The sequence below is a fragment of the Acipenser ruthenus genome, chromosome 13, assembly GCF_902713425.1.
Source record: "Acipenser ruthenus chromosome 13, fAciRut3.2 maternal haplotype, whole genome shotgun sequence".
In the NCBI taxonomy this organism is placed as follows: Eukaryota; Metazoa; Chordata; class Actinopteri; order Acipenseriformes; family Acipenseridae; genus Acipenser; species Acipenser ruthenus.
In genome coordinates, this window is record NC_081201.1 from 13,579,333 (window position 1) to 13,592,482 (window position 13,150).

Genomic DNA, 13,150 nt, shown 5'->3' on the forward strand with positions numbered 1-13,150 from the left:
TCGTCGTCCTCCTCCTCCCACGAGTGCAAGGCCTTCTGGGTACACTGGCCTGCTGCGTGAGCAGAGCAGGCTGTCCATCAGTTAGGCAGACCTGCCTGCCTGCCTTATTTGAAACAAACAAAAAAAAAACACAACAAAAAGAGCGGGAAAAAATACAACCCAGTAAAAGGGAGAGGGAGAGGCTGTCTCTCTCTCTCTCTCTCTCTCTCTCACTCTTTTTTGACCTTTCTTGTGCACCGTTCCCAGAGGTACTGCAATACCGGGTCGATGCGTGGAGTGGACGGAGCAAGCCCCGGTTCCATCTCCTGCTTCCAAAAATCAATTTAATATAGACGGGTCCCCCTATGGGTGACGTATCAGATATTAAACTGATAAGAACAGATTTTTTTTTATTGAACAACAATACAATTACAATCAAATAGTTACATTTTTACATTACTACAAAGTAACCATACTGCTTTTATAGTGCAATTTACATCTTTCACAACACATAGTACATCAGAGACATCCTATATTTGTAGATCAGTTAAATTCTTCCATTTTTCTCTTGCAGCATGAAAGCCCCATCTATCCACTTCTATTTGGATCCGCCTCTTTACCTGCCCCCGAATCTCTTTTATCACTCTATCAGGGCACATGCTCTTGTTGTTTTTCACCAAGCAGTTCCTGTTTCCCCAAATTTCAAATTTGATCAAACTGATTAGAAACCACAGTATAAAACCCATCTTTTTTTGAGTATTTTCCCAACCCAGCACCATATATAATAAAATCATAATCCAGAACCAAACCTGCACCAATAACCCAAACAGATCCTCTGCCCTCTCCCACACTGATTTAGAAAAGGAACATTCCCACAACATGTGCCTTTGTGTTTCCTCCGATAAACAGCTGTTCCTTGGACAAAAAGGGTTTCTAGTCAGGGAGTGTCTGTGTAGAACTTCCCGCACTGGAACTCGGCTATGTGCACACAACCAATTAAAGTCACTAAATTTATTATCCAAACCTTTCATTTGGATCTCAGCCCAGGCGTTTTGTGGTGTCCGTACAAAAACCGTACATAAAACCTTGAAACAGACTGGCTATACAACATTTTATGTGACAGACACAGATCTTTCTCTTTACAGGCTGGGTTAGCCTTTGACCACACTACAGCATGTTCATACCAGGCGGGCCTGGTCTCTGCCTTAGGAATGCTGTTTGAAATAGGGGCCAGATGATGCATAGATAAGGAAAACCAAAATTTGATAAAATACTGACATTTGTGCGAGACTTCCCCAACCAATGCAACACATAGGTTTGAAAAAAATAAGCAGTCTAGTTTCAGTGGTATGTGCGGCACATCTCTCCCCCCCTCCTTTATAGGTCTGTACATAATATCTCTCCTCACATACTCGTACCTTCCTCCCCACATGAACTGAAACACTATCCTAGTGACCCCCCGTCTCATCCTGCGAGGCAAAGGAAATACATATGCCAGGTAGACCAGTATAGGCAAAACTATGGCTTTTATTACTAGCACTTTACCTTTGAAGGTGAGTCTTCCGCTTTTCCAAAGTGCTAACTGCCTTCCCACCTTTTCTAACCTCTCCTCCCAATTCTTAACCTCTGTCTGCGTGCGATAAAATGTGACCCCAAGAATTTTTATACCCTCTGTGCATAGTTTTAAATCACATTGTGCATCTTCTCTGTTGCTCCAGGTTCATCATCGAAGTTTTATTCTCATTCAAACATGACCCTGAAGCTAACCCAAATCTGTGGACTAACGCTAGAGAGTTTTTTAAACTAAAATCCGACTCCAAAATTAACGTGGAATCATCAGCGTACTGAGAGATTTTTAATACCTCTCCCTTACTACCTGGGATTACCATGCCCCCCACCCTCCTGTCCCCCCGTAGAGCCGCTGCAAAGGTCTCCACAAAAAAGACATAGAGAAGAGGAGAGAGAGGACAACCCTGCCTTACTCCCGATACCTGTCGGACCTCTCTCCCCCAAATTCCCATTCACTCTGAGCCTACTGAAAACCCCATTATACATAATGCCAAACCACCTCAGAAAGTGCTCCCCAAACCCGAAATTCTGCAAGACCTTAAACAAAAACCCATGATGTACCCGGTCGAAAGCCTTTTGCTGATCTAAACTAACTAGCATCAGTGGCAACCTCCTGTCCTCTGCCCAGCCAATCACATCGCGAATCAGCTTTAGGTTCCACTTGGCAGACCTGCCCGGGACTCCACAAGTCTGATCTATGTGTACAATATGAGGCATTGCTCTCCCAAGCCTGCCTGTAAGGACCTTTGCTATTAATTTATAATCGGCATTTAATAAGGTAATAGGCCTCCAGTTCTGCAGATCAGACTTCTCTCCTTTCTTAAATAAGAGTGATAATGCCCGCCTTCATTGATCTCCCTACTTCACCTTGTTTAAAAATAGCCTGTACTACCTCTAAGACATCCTTACCCAACACATTCCAAAACGCCAAATAGAATTCTTTCCCAAGCCCATCAGATCCTGGTACCTTCCTGCTTTTCATCCCTTTCAAGGCTGCTGTCAGCTCTTCTAACAGTATTGGCTTCTCTAAGTCCTCTACTACTTCTTTTGGCACTTGGGACGACACCTGAGCAAGGAAGTGGCTCCCCTCCCCCTCGCTCACATCTCACACCGAAAATAGATCTTCATAAAAGGAGCTAGCACATTCCAGTACCTCAGCAGGGTCCAGTATTTCCCTGTTTGGTTTGTCCAGCAGGCTGGTGATTACCTGCCTACTCTGTCTGTCCCTGATTTGTCTGAAAAAGGAATGAGTGTAAGCTTCAGCATTAAAGACCACTTCTCCTTGCCTCCGGAACAAAAACTGTGTGGCTTTTAGAGTAAAAATGTCTTTCAACTGCTGTTTCACCTCTGCAAAGTACTTCCAGTTAACTGTGTGTCCCCTATTACTTATGTATAATCCTTCCAAAATCGGCTGCAATCTGAAAATCTTTCCTTTCCCTTTTAGCCTTAGCTTTACCAAACTCTTGTGACAACACTTTCACCCTCCTTTTCACCTCCTCCCACCACTCTACCACTGAACTGAAATATGGCTTCAACCCCACCCAAAACTGGTAGTGCCCTAAAAAAAGCTCACAGAACTCGCTCTCCTCAAGTACTTTGTTGTTAAACTTCCAATAGCCTTTGCCAAACAAGGGAGCTTTTACTAATACTTTGAGAGATATTAGGTCATGATCCGAAAACCACATAGGGAGAACAGACCCAGACTGTAACCGAAAGGTTTTGTTTACAAAAAAATAATCTAGCCTGCTACTAGACCCTCTGGAATGCCTCCAAGTGGCCCCCTTCAGTTTTAGTTTTGCAAAGGCATCGACTAATTCAAAATTTGTTAACGGGGATTTCAGATGCTTAAGACTACAATCTGCATCTTGAGCTGCGTCCAAATTAATATTAAAGTCCCCTCCCATCACCACCACCACCCTATTAGTGACCAACAAATCCCCTAACTCAGCAAACAGATCCGCCCTTGCAGACATAAGAGGGTTTGCATATATATTAATAAATCTGAACTGTATCCCCCCACAATCAGCATCCACCATTAAGACCCTCCCCGGTACAGGTGAAACAGTGTATACGATTTCCACATTTTGACCCTTAAAAATAATCCCCACTCCCGACGAATGTACCCCCCCCCACACTCCAGCGGGACTCACCAGCCCCCCATTCTGTACTGAAGGCTTCCACATCCTTCTCATCTTTTAAGGTGTACCTCTTGAAAGAAACAAACCAAAAAATCATATAATCGTAAAGAGGTAAACACAGCTGTCCTTTTCACTTTGTCTCTCAACCCCCTGACATTTACAGACATTAAATTCAGTGCAGCCATTTACATAGGCTAAGAGAAAAAAAAGAAAAACAACCAAAACTAATCACCAGTCAGCTCAAGTCCCTTTTTTGCCTTCCACAGCAGGCATATGTCCTGGTCCGCCTTCTGTAGGACCCTCCTTCTCATGGCTGGGTAGCATTTGCCTAGTAGAGTCATTACCAAGAGCCAGAACTTGCGGGGCTCCCGAGTGGCGCATCCAGTAAAGGCGCTCCTCGCAGGATGTGCTCTATAGCCTGGAGATCGCTGGTTCGAATCCAGGCTATGTCACAGCTGACCGTGGCCGAGAGTTCCTAGGGGGCGGCGCACAATTGGCTGAGCGCTGCCCGGGTAGGGAGGGCTTAGGTCGGCAGGGGAATCCACGGCTCACCGCGCATTAGCGACCCCTGTGGCCGATAGGGCGCCTGTGGCTCTGCAGCGGAGTGCCAGATCTGTGTTGTCCTCCGGCACTATAGGTCTGGTAGCATTGCTGTGGATCTGCAGTGCGAAAAATGATGGCTTGGAAGGAGCACATTTCGGAGGACGCGTGTTCCAGCCTCCGTTTCCTGAGTCGGCGGGGGGGTTGCGAGCAGTGAGCCGGGGATACAGATAATAATTGGGCATGCTAAATTTGGGGTGAAAACTGGGGTAAAAATAATTGGCGACGACTAAATTAAAAAAAGAAAAAAAAGCCAGAACTGGATTTCTTCCAAAGTAGCTCCGAGTTCAGCACTGCCTGTGCTGCATTCACTCCAGTCTCTAGTAACTCCCTCCTCTGACAGTTCTTCTAAAGCTTCCCCCTCCTCTCTTACCAGCAAAGCGCCATAGGGGTTAACAGAAAGAGGGATCCCTGCTACCTTCCGTTTAGTGATAGCCTCTGATTGACTCTTTAATTGTTCATCTACATTTTTTCGTTTCTCCCTGCCTCTCTTCACATCTCTCCAATGTTCCTGGTTGCCAGGAAACGATCTGTTGTAGTCACAGGAGGAAGCCAATACCCTCCAACTAGGTCCGACTACAACGTCCCCCTCCTCCTCCTTCTCCTCCTCCATTTCCTGTAGAGTTTCTGGGACAGTCTCCCCCGCCTCTTGATCAGCTGGTTCTTCCTCTGCCGGGTCCTCACTTCGGACAGCATCTGCATATGTTGTACTCCTCTTTGGGCACTGTTTGAACAGGTGCTCCTCAGAGTTACAGATGCTGCATTTTTTTTGTTTTGTCACAGTCCTTGGTCTCATGATCTGTGCCCTGGCAGTTACGACAGATTATGTTCTCGCAAGTGGTAGCCAGGTGCCCAAAAATACCGCATTTCCTGCAGTACTGGGGCTGTCCGCTGTAAAACAGGTAGCCTCTGTTTGGCCCAATTGTGAAATTGGCCGGCGGGTGCTTAAACCCATCAGAGCTGTCCTTTTCAGGCTTTAAAGTTACCCGAAACTGTCTTTTACCTGTCCATATGCCATGCTTATCTTTAATTGGTACTCCACCAGAAACAGTTTTGCAGTACCGAGATAAGAACAGTTCAATATCAAAGTCACTTACATATGAGTTAAACATGTGAACCGTTATTACTCTGTGGTCTTTGTGCCAAAGTGGCTCCATGCTATAAAAAGACAAAGGTTTTTCTGTTGATTTCTCTTCAAAAGTTTTTAGAAAGATTTCGAAAATGGATCCAGTTTCAAAAGTCATGTCCAAAAATTTTTGGCTTATATTCACCTGAAGGCAGTAGATCTGAGCAGGTACAAAGCGCAGTTGTTCCAGCAACACCTTCTCCACGAACTGATCTCGATCCAAGAAATCTTCCTTGTTCTCTTCTTTCCATCTGAAACGGACGGTATTTCGCAGTCCAGCCCTACATGCTGACTTGTATGAAGATTTCGACGCCATCTTCGTATCGCCTTCTTTTTCTCTGATAGACTAAGCTGCGGTCATGCCAAACACTTGATCTGAGCCAAGAGGCCGAGAAGCGATGTCCACAATGGTTTTGACCAAACACCCCGGGCGCGCCCGCCCGCCGGAGCTGCCGGGGTACTCGCTTCGTGGACTGAGGGGAAAAATGGGAAAAAGAAAAAATAAGGTGCCAGGCTCTAATTATTAACACGGCCACCGCCGCTGCTGTGCTCGTTCTGCTTTTAAACCCATGTCGAGCCCCACCCCGAGGGGCAGGGCTAGCCAAAAATTGCATTGAACTCATAAATGCTCCTCTCCACGGAAATCTTTAGTAAAATACTCTTATTGAGATTTTACATTTTTTACATTTACACCCATTCGTTTTTTTCATTCATTTTACATTTCTTTTAAAGATGACATTCATGCATACAGACATACATTTTGTTTTAAAAGCATTTAAAATACATTTAAAAACACCAAGACAATTGTGCTTTGTACATGGTTAAAACGGACACAGATTAAAATCAACATGAAAAAACCTGTGCTGCTTTAAAAGTGACTGGAAAAAAAGAACCATCTATAAAAAACCAGTGCTTGTGAGGGCCGGGGAGTGCTCTCTAAAAAAGTTCAAAAGTGAACATAACTATAGATCTAAAACAGGGACAGGGGAAAAGGGACAGTGTATAAAACAGTGAGTTAAAATTCTAAAATTTTAAAACACTTAAAATGTAACTTTTAATAGTTAACATTAAAAATCTTTTAGATATATAAACAATCAAATAAAACATTCAAAATAAATCAAATAAAAGTCCATAAAACTGAAACAAAAAGACTACATAAAACCAGGGCACCGTTCAAAAACGGTCATGCCAGCTAAAAAGGGCGGAATGCTGGCATGACAAAATAAATAAAAGGCTTAGCGGTGCCCCGTAGTCCCGCTCCTAGGGGCTAGCGGTTCCAGTTTTTTCCTTCATTCCATCTTCACGTCCTGAAGTCCGGCGATCCTCCACTCCGCGCAGGCCTTGTCCTTCCCGAGGGTCCGGATGTCCAGAATTACAAAGTCCTTGATAAGAGTTTGTGCCCTTCTGGTCGTGGTGATAGTTTCTAGCTCCTGCTTGTGGTAGACACAGTCGTTACGGCCCTCCCACAGGATCTGCTTGACAACATTGATGACACGCCAAATGCACTTAGCTGTGCTGGTAGCGATTCCTCCCGCAGGCCCATAGAGCACAGTCTCAGCAGTCATCTTGGCCATGTCAGCAAACCTGTTTAGGAAGACAGAGACAGAGAGCCAGACACTGCCAGCCACATCACACTCCCAGAAGATACGGGCTGGTGTTAATCTCTTGCGGCACTTTGCATAGGGGCATGTTTCTACTTGGGCTAGTCCCCTCCTGAACATGAATGCTCGAGTGGGGAGTGAACTGTGGACGGTGTTCCATGCTATGTCCTTCTGGACATTACTGAGGCAGCTGTGAGACACATTCTCCCAGATTTTTTGGCTTTGGGTGAGGGAGAAAGTAGCTACTTTTTCAATTTCCTGGGAACCGGCAAGATATTTAGTTACAGCCTTGTATTCCCAGGAGGCCAATTTTGCTTTATCTAAGCCCAATTTATATATAGTGTCCCTTAAGGTTCTATAATACAATAGGGGGGTCCCAGGAGTACGGCACAGTGTTATCAATAGTGCAGAGGTCCAAGGCCCTGAGACAGGTGGCAAAATAGAAACGATTCATGTAACATACCTTCCTGTCCAGGGCCTGGATGTTCTTGATAGTTTGCGTGAGCCCCTGCACTCGGGTGGGCTGCACAACGTCCGGGACCCCCTTGCCTCCCTTCTTGTCGGCTTTACTCAAGGTGGCTCGCTTTATCCTCTCCATCTTGCTGCCCCAGATAAAGCGGTGGATAATGCGGTCCACCACTTTTTTGGTGGTCCTGTCTGGGGGAAAGATTTTTCCTACAAAAGAGAGGATGGGGAACAGTATAGACTTGGTTATTAATACTCTACCCGTCATTGTTAAGGATCTTGTGCTACATCCGCCAATCTTTTTACGGACCTGGTTAATGGCCATCCAGCTCAGGGCCATCCAGCTCAGGGCCCCCCCCCCAAGCTATTGTTCTCAAATGAGGCCCAGAATCTTGATTTTGTCCTTTTTGACAGGGTACATGTCCGACAGTTCCCTATCTACCTGCCAATTTTTAGACACGTAGACTTCGCTCTTGGACTTATTAATCACTGCCCCAGTCGCCATGCAGTACTTCTCAAGGATATTACTAATCCGAGGTACCGACGATGTGTTGGTGCAAATGAGTGACACATTGTCCATATATGCTGTTGTTTTGACCTGGACCCCGTTGGATCCAGGCAGCTGGAAACCAGTTATATTGGTATCCCTACGAATTGCCTGCAGGAGGGGTTTAATGCACATGACACATAGCAGTGGGGATAGTGGGCAACCCTGTCTGACCCCTGACTGGATAGATATTTTACCAGTCAGGTGCCTGTTCACCAAGACTCGGGTACTAATGTTTGTATAGATGGTTTTAACCCACTCCCTAAGTCCAGGAGCGAATTTCATCTGGTCCATCACTTTGTACATATATTCATGGCTTACCCTATCGAACGCCTTCTCCTGGTCAAGGTTGAACAGGCAGAGGGGATGGTTCCGTTCTCTAGAATAAGCCAGAATGTCCCTTGTTAACATTAAAATATCGGTGATGGACCTCCCTGGGACACCACAAGCCTGGTCGGGGCCAATGACCAAAGGGAGGTGTACTTGTAGCCGGAGCATCAGAGCTTTGGCTAGTATCTTGTAATCCACGCAAAGGAGGCTGATTGGGCGCCAATTCCGTAGATCTTTAACTTCCCCTTTCTTATGAAGGAGAGTAATTACACTCTCCCGCATAGAAGGGCCCAACCGCTTCTCCCTGTAGACCGCTCTGTAGACCTCCGCTAAATGGACTTTTAGCGTGTCCCAAAAAAGATGGTAATACTCACCCGGGATGCCATCTGGACCTGGCGTCTTACCGGTGTTCATGGTCTTAACCGCCTGGGTGAGCTCCTCCAGCGTGAGTTCTGGGTCCTTCTCCTCCTCCTCGTCCCGCACTGAGTCAGGCTCCAACTGGCTCAGGAACCACTCTATCAGGGTGTCATCTGTAGCTTTGATGTTATATAGGTCCCTATAGAAGTTCTCTACCACTTTTTTCACTCCCTCACTATCCTCTACTATCCTCCCACTGCTGTCGAGCATGGAGGACATCAAGTGCCGCTTCTCCCTCGTTTTCTGGAAGATGAAGCGGGTACACTTTTCGTCTTCCTCCATTTTTTGCACTTTTGCATTGTGCATGACCTTTCGTTGTTCCTCCCTACAAAGCACTGAAAGATCTAGCTTGGTCTGGGCTATCTCGTCGCTTACAGGGAACCCCCGAAGCTAAAGCAGGCTCAGACGCTGGAGGGCAGCATTCAGGTGTTTATATTTGGCCCTCCTTTCTTTTGCTTTCCTCTTGCCTGCTGCTATGAAATAACCCTTAGTTCCCATTTTGACCATCTCCCACCACTCTATAGGGGAGTTGAATAGGTCACGCAAAGTGGTCCACTCAACAAGCCTGCTCTTATAGGCTGCAGCTATGGAGGGGTCATCGAGTAAGGAGGTGTTTAATTTCCAGACCCCTGACCCCATCTGGGAGGTCTGAGGGACCTGCAATGTTACCTGCAGGAGCCTATGGTCAGAGAAGAAGACGGCCTGGGTGTCTACTGCCGTCTTCGTAAGGGAGCTGGTATGCAGGACGAGATCTATACGGGAGAAGGAGGTCCCAGATGAGCTCACCCAGGTAAAGGGAGGCACCAGGTCCTTACCTGCATCACACAGGGAGAAATCAGATATTACGGAGGACAAAATTCTACTAGAGCGGTCGTTGCGTGGCCTGCTCCGGTCTACGTCCCTCAGAGCACAATTGAAGTCACCTGACACGATGACGGGTACGTTCCCCAGCAGGAGTGGACGCAGCTGTGGAAAAAATTGAACTCTTTCGTTTTGGTTAGTGGGTGCGTAGACATTGACCAGTCTGAGGGGAGTGTTGTTGTATGTCACATCCACGCTCAGAATTCTACCAGGTTCTACCTCCCTGCTGCTGCGGGAGGTAATAAATGGGTTTTTAAACAGGATACCTACTCCGTCGGCTCTGGCTATGTTGGAGCCCGACCAGAAGGAGTCCCCCAGGGTCCAACTCTCCTTCAGGTCCCTATAATCAGGGCTCGACGAAATACCACACTCCTGCAGAAAGATGAGATCTGCTTTCAAGTTAGCTAGATAGTTTAGTACATCAAATCTTTTTTGTGTCTCCCTGATGCTCCTGACATTAACAGACACACATATCAGGGCCATCAGGGTAGCTAACAAGAAAAGGAGTCGCTGCGTCCACCCCATAGCGACTATGATTGGGAGGTCGGGACACTCTTCCTACTCTTAGCTCTACGCTTGCTTCGAGGGGGCTTGGGCTTATTTGCAACTCCCATCACCCCTGAGAAGGTACTCGCTGCTGCCTCGTCCAAGAAGGCACCGTCTTTATATGCACAGTACGTGGAGTTGTTGGGGCTATTCAACTCCCCACAAGGTAAGTCTGGTGGAACTTGCTCAGGGCCCCTCGGAACGTGTGGGTCAGCTTTGTCCTGGGGGGGGGTTATGACAGACAGCATTCTTTGGCTGTTACCGTCTGTTGAATTGGAGCTGTTAGCAGACTTCTGGCTTACCGCGTCCAGGGGTATTCCCATGTCCTCCAGTGCTGTATCTAGGAGGACCTCTAGGGGGCCCCTGGTTTTGCCCATACAAGGGAGGGGGTCAAGGATGCTTTGAAGGGAGGCCCTTCGCTTGAAGAGGGTCATTGCTACCGAGGTACTGCTGGTCAGGGAAGGTGTTGACCCTGACCTCTCCCTCGGTGCATTAGTGAACACCTCTTCTGCGAGGTTTGCTAGGGTTTGTGCCAACGACTGGGAAGGCTGGCTGGGGATGCCCTGGCTGGCTGCAACCTGCCCACTAGGCGGCAGTGTAGCCGTCCCACTCGCCTCCGTCTCTGCCTGCGAGGGCAAGACTGGGGACTTTGTGTGGACATTAGCTAGTTTTTGATCTGTGGGGGCCACCTGCAACTTGCTGTCTTTAATCTTTTATCTTCTTTCTTTTCCCCCCATCGTCTCTACCCTTTCTTTTCCCCACCCTCTGCTGGTTCTTCACTCCCTTCCCCTCCTTCTCACTCTCACTTTCACTGTCGCTTTCGCTTTCCTCCCCCACGGACTCAATCCTTATGGCGTCATAACGAGAGCCGAGGGGGATTGCTGGCGCTGAGAGGGCCCTACTCAGGGGGGGGCCGCTGCTGGGTCCGGGCTCCCTCCCTGCCTCGTGTTCTGTATCAGAGGAGCTACTGGAGGTGCTAGTGGAGTAGCTGTTGTACTCTCTCTCTGGGCTGGGGGAAGGGGTCCTCGTAAAACGGGACATGGGGCGGGGGGGTGAGGGGGGTGCTGGTGATGATGGTGGTGCTGGAGTCTGGGTCTTGGATGCTGTTGGTGGTGATGTGGACTGATCTTTGTTACTTGCTCCCTCTTCCTGCTCAGGCCTAGGCTTGTTCGTGTTTGCCTTGCTGGCTCTGGCCATGTTGGCATAGGAAGAGGGGCAGTCCTTAAACAGGTGCCCCTTCTTTCCACACAAATTGCACTGCCTCTCTTCTCTGCAGTGGCTGGTCTCGTGGGGGGCGCCGCAGTTCCTGCACTTGACTACAGTACACGCGGCCGCCAGGTGTCCTAATTCCCCACATTTCCTGCAGAGTTTTGGCATCCCATTATAGAATACCAGCCCTCTGTTGGGCCCTAACACTATGGAGTTTGGAATGTGGCGGACGCCTCCAATGCCCGATGGATCAACATTAAGGCGTACTAGCCTCATTGAAAAATTGGACAGTAACAACTTTCATTTCTCTGTCTGTCAGTGCATCCACACAAAATTCTTTGTATGGAGCGAGATATTTATTCTCCCCCCAAAAGGACCACATTTCTTGTAACTTTTGGGGGTTCCTAAAACTGACCTCAAACACTTCCTTAAGCCCTGGCAATTTCACCAAACAATTCAAGTCAGAAGGGGAAAAACCCATACCCCTCTGAAGATTGGTCCGGCTGAACTCCAGTCTCGTCAGTCCTGGTTCCGTTTCATCTTCCTTGTTTCTTGTGAAGCGCACCGCATTGTGCCTCCTGGTCTCCTGGGTTGGCCGGAACGCCATCCTTCAGCTGGCTCCTCCGATTGGGGTGGGAGAAGCCTCTGGACGTCCGGGTTGTCTCTCTCTACGGAAAAGAGACAACGTAAGCAGCAAATCTGGGCAGTTGAAGGAACTATTACTTTAGTCCCTGAGGAGATGGTCGCCTCGCAAGAGGGACCCCCTCCCCAGGTGAACGGTGTCCTTCCCTGGCGGAGTAGGGGGCGCTGCTTGGCACCGAGACCACGTAGGAAGAATCGTGGCTGTGACGCCTCCTCGGGGTCCGGGGCCGCCCTCTGCTCCTCCCAGATGGCGCCCTCTGCTGGGCGCCTGCTGCTCTCTCGGTCTGGATCTCGATTACAATCAAGGGCTGGGGATGAGGTCGTCTAGGTCATCAAAGGGTCCTCAAAGGTCGTCTGGATGGTAGGTCCTCCTTCTCTCGAACTCCAGGAACGTCTGGAAAAGCCGGAACCGCCTGAAAAAGAAAAAAACTGGAACCGCCTGAAAAAGAAAAACTGCTCTCAACAGTCAACAAAATCTTGAAAGACCCTCGGCCTGGATTGGGCAAGCCAAAACCAGACTGAGCATTAGTCTTCCAAAAAGTTGCCGAGCTGAAGAAAGCCAGTCAAAAATAAAAAAAAATTCTGTTCCTCCTCACCCGAACAAACCTCTCACAGACCCTCGGAGGGAGCGGGCAATGCCACTACCCTCTAAGCCTTAGTCTTAGAAAGATTTATTCGAACTGAAGAGAAGCCAGAGTGTGGTTTTACTGGTAGCCCAGCCCTTCTCCTCTACCCGGCGGCAAGGCCAAACAAAACCAAACAAAACAGGGAACTCTTCCCAAAACGCAAGTGCCGTTCGGTCCCGGCAAAGGGGCGCTTTGCTGCTGCTGCCGCCTTGAAAGCGAGGGCTCCTTGCCCCACTAAACAGCTCCGTTTCTGCTTTACCGCTGCGCTCGTCCTCCTCCTCCCACGAGCGCAAGGCCTTCTGGGTACACTGGCCTGCTGCGTGAGCAGAGCAGGCTGTCCATCAGTTAGGCAGACCTGCCTGCCTGCCTTATTTGGAACAAACAAACAAACAAACAAACAAAAAAAAATACAAAAAGAGCGGGAAAAAATACAACCCAGAAAAAGGGAGAGGGAGAGGCTGTCTCTCTCTCTCTCTCTCTCTTTTTTGAGACCT

General features: G+C 48.1%; 1 non-coding gene across 1 annotated transcript; it reads right to left on the bottom strand.

The window, feature by feature from the left end:
• Positions 1-226: 226 nt before the first annotated feature.
• Positions 227-409, bottom strand: LOC117972010 (U2 spliceosomal RNA). The gene has a single exon (XR_004663283.2). It is a non-coding gene; the product is annotated as a U2 spliceosomal RNA (small nuclear RNA).
• Between the last annotated feature and the right edge of the window lie 12,741 nt (positions 410-13,150).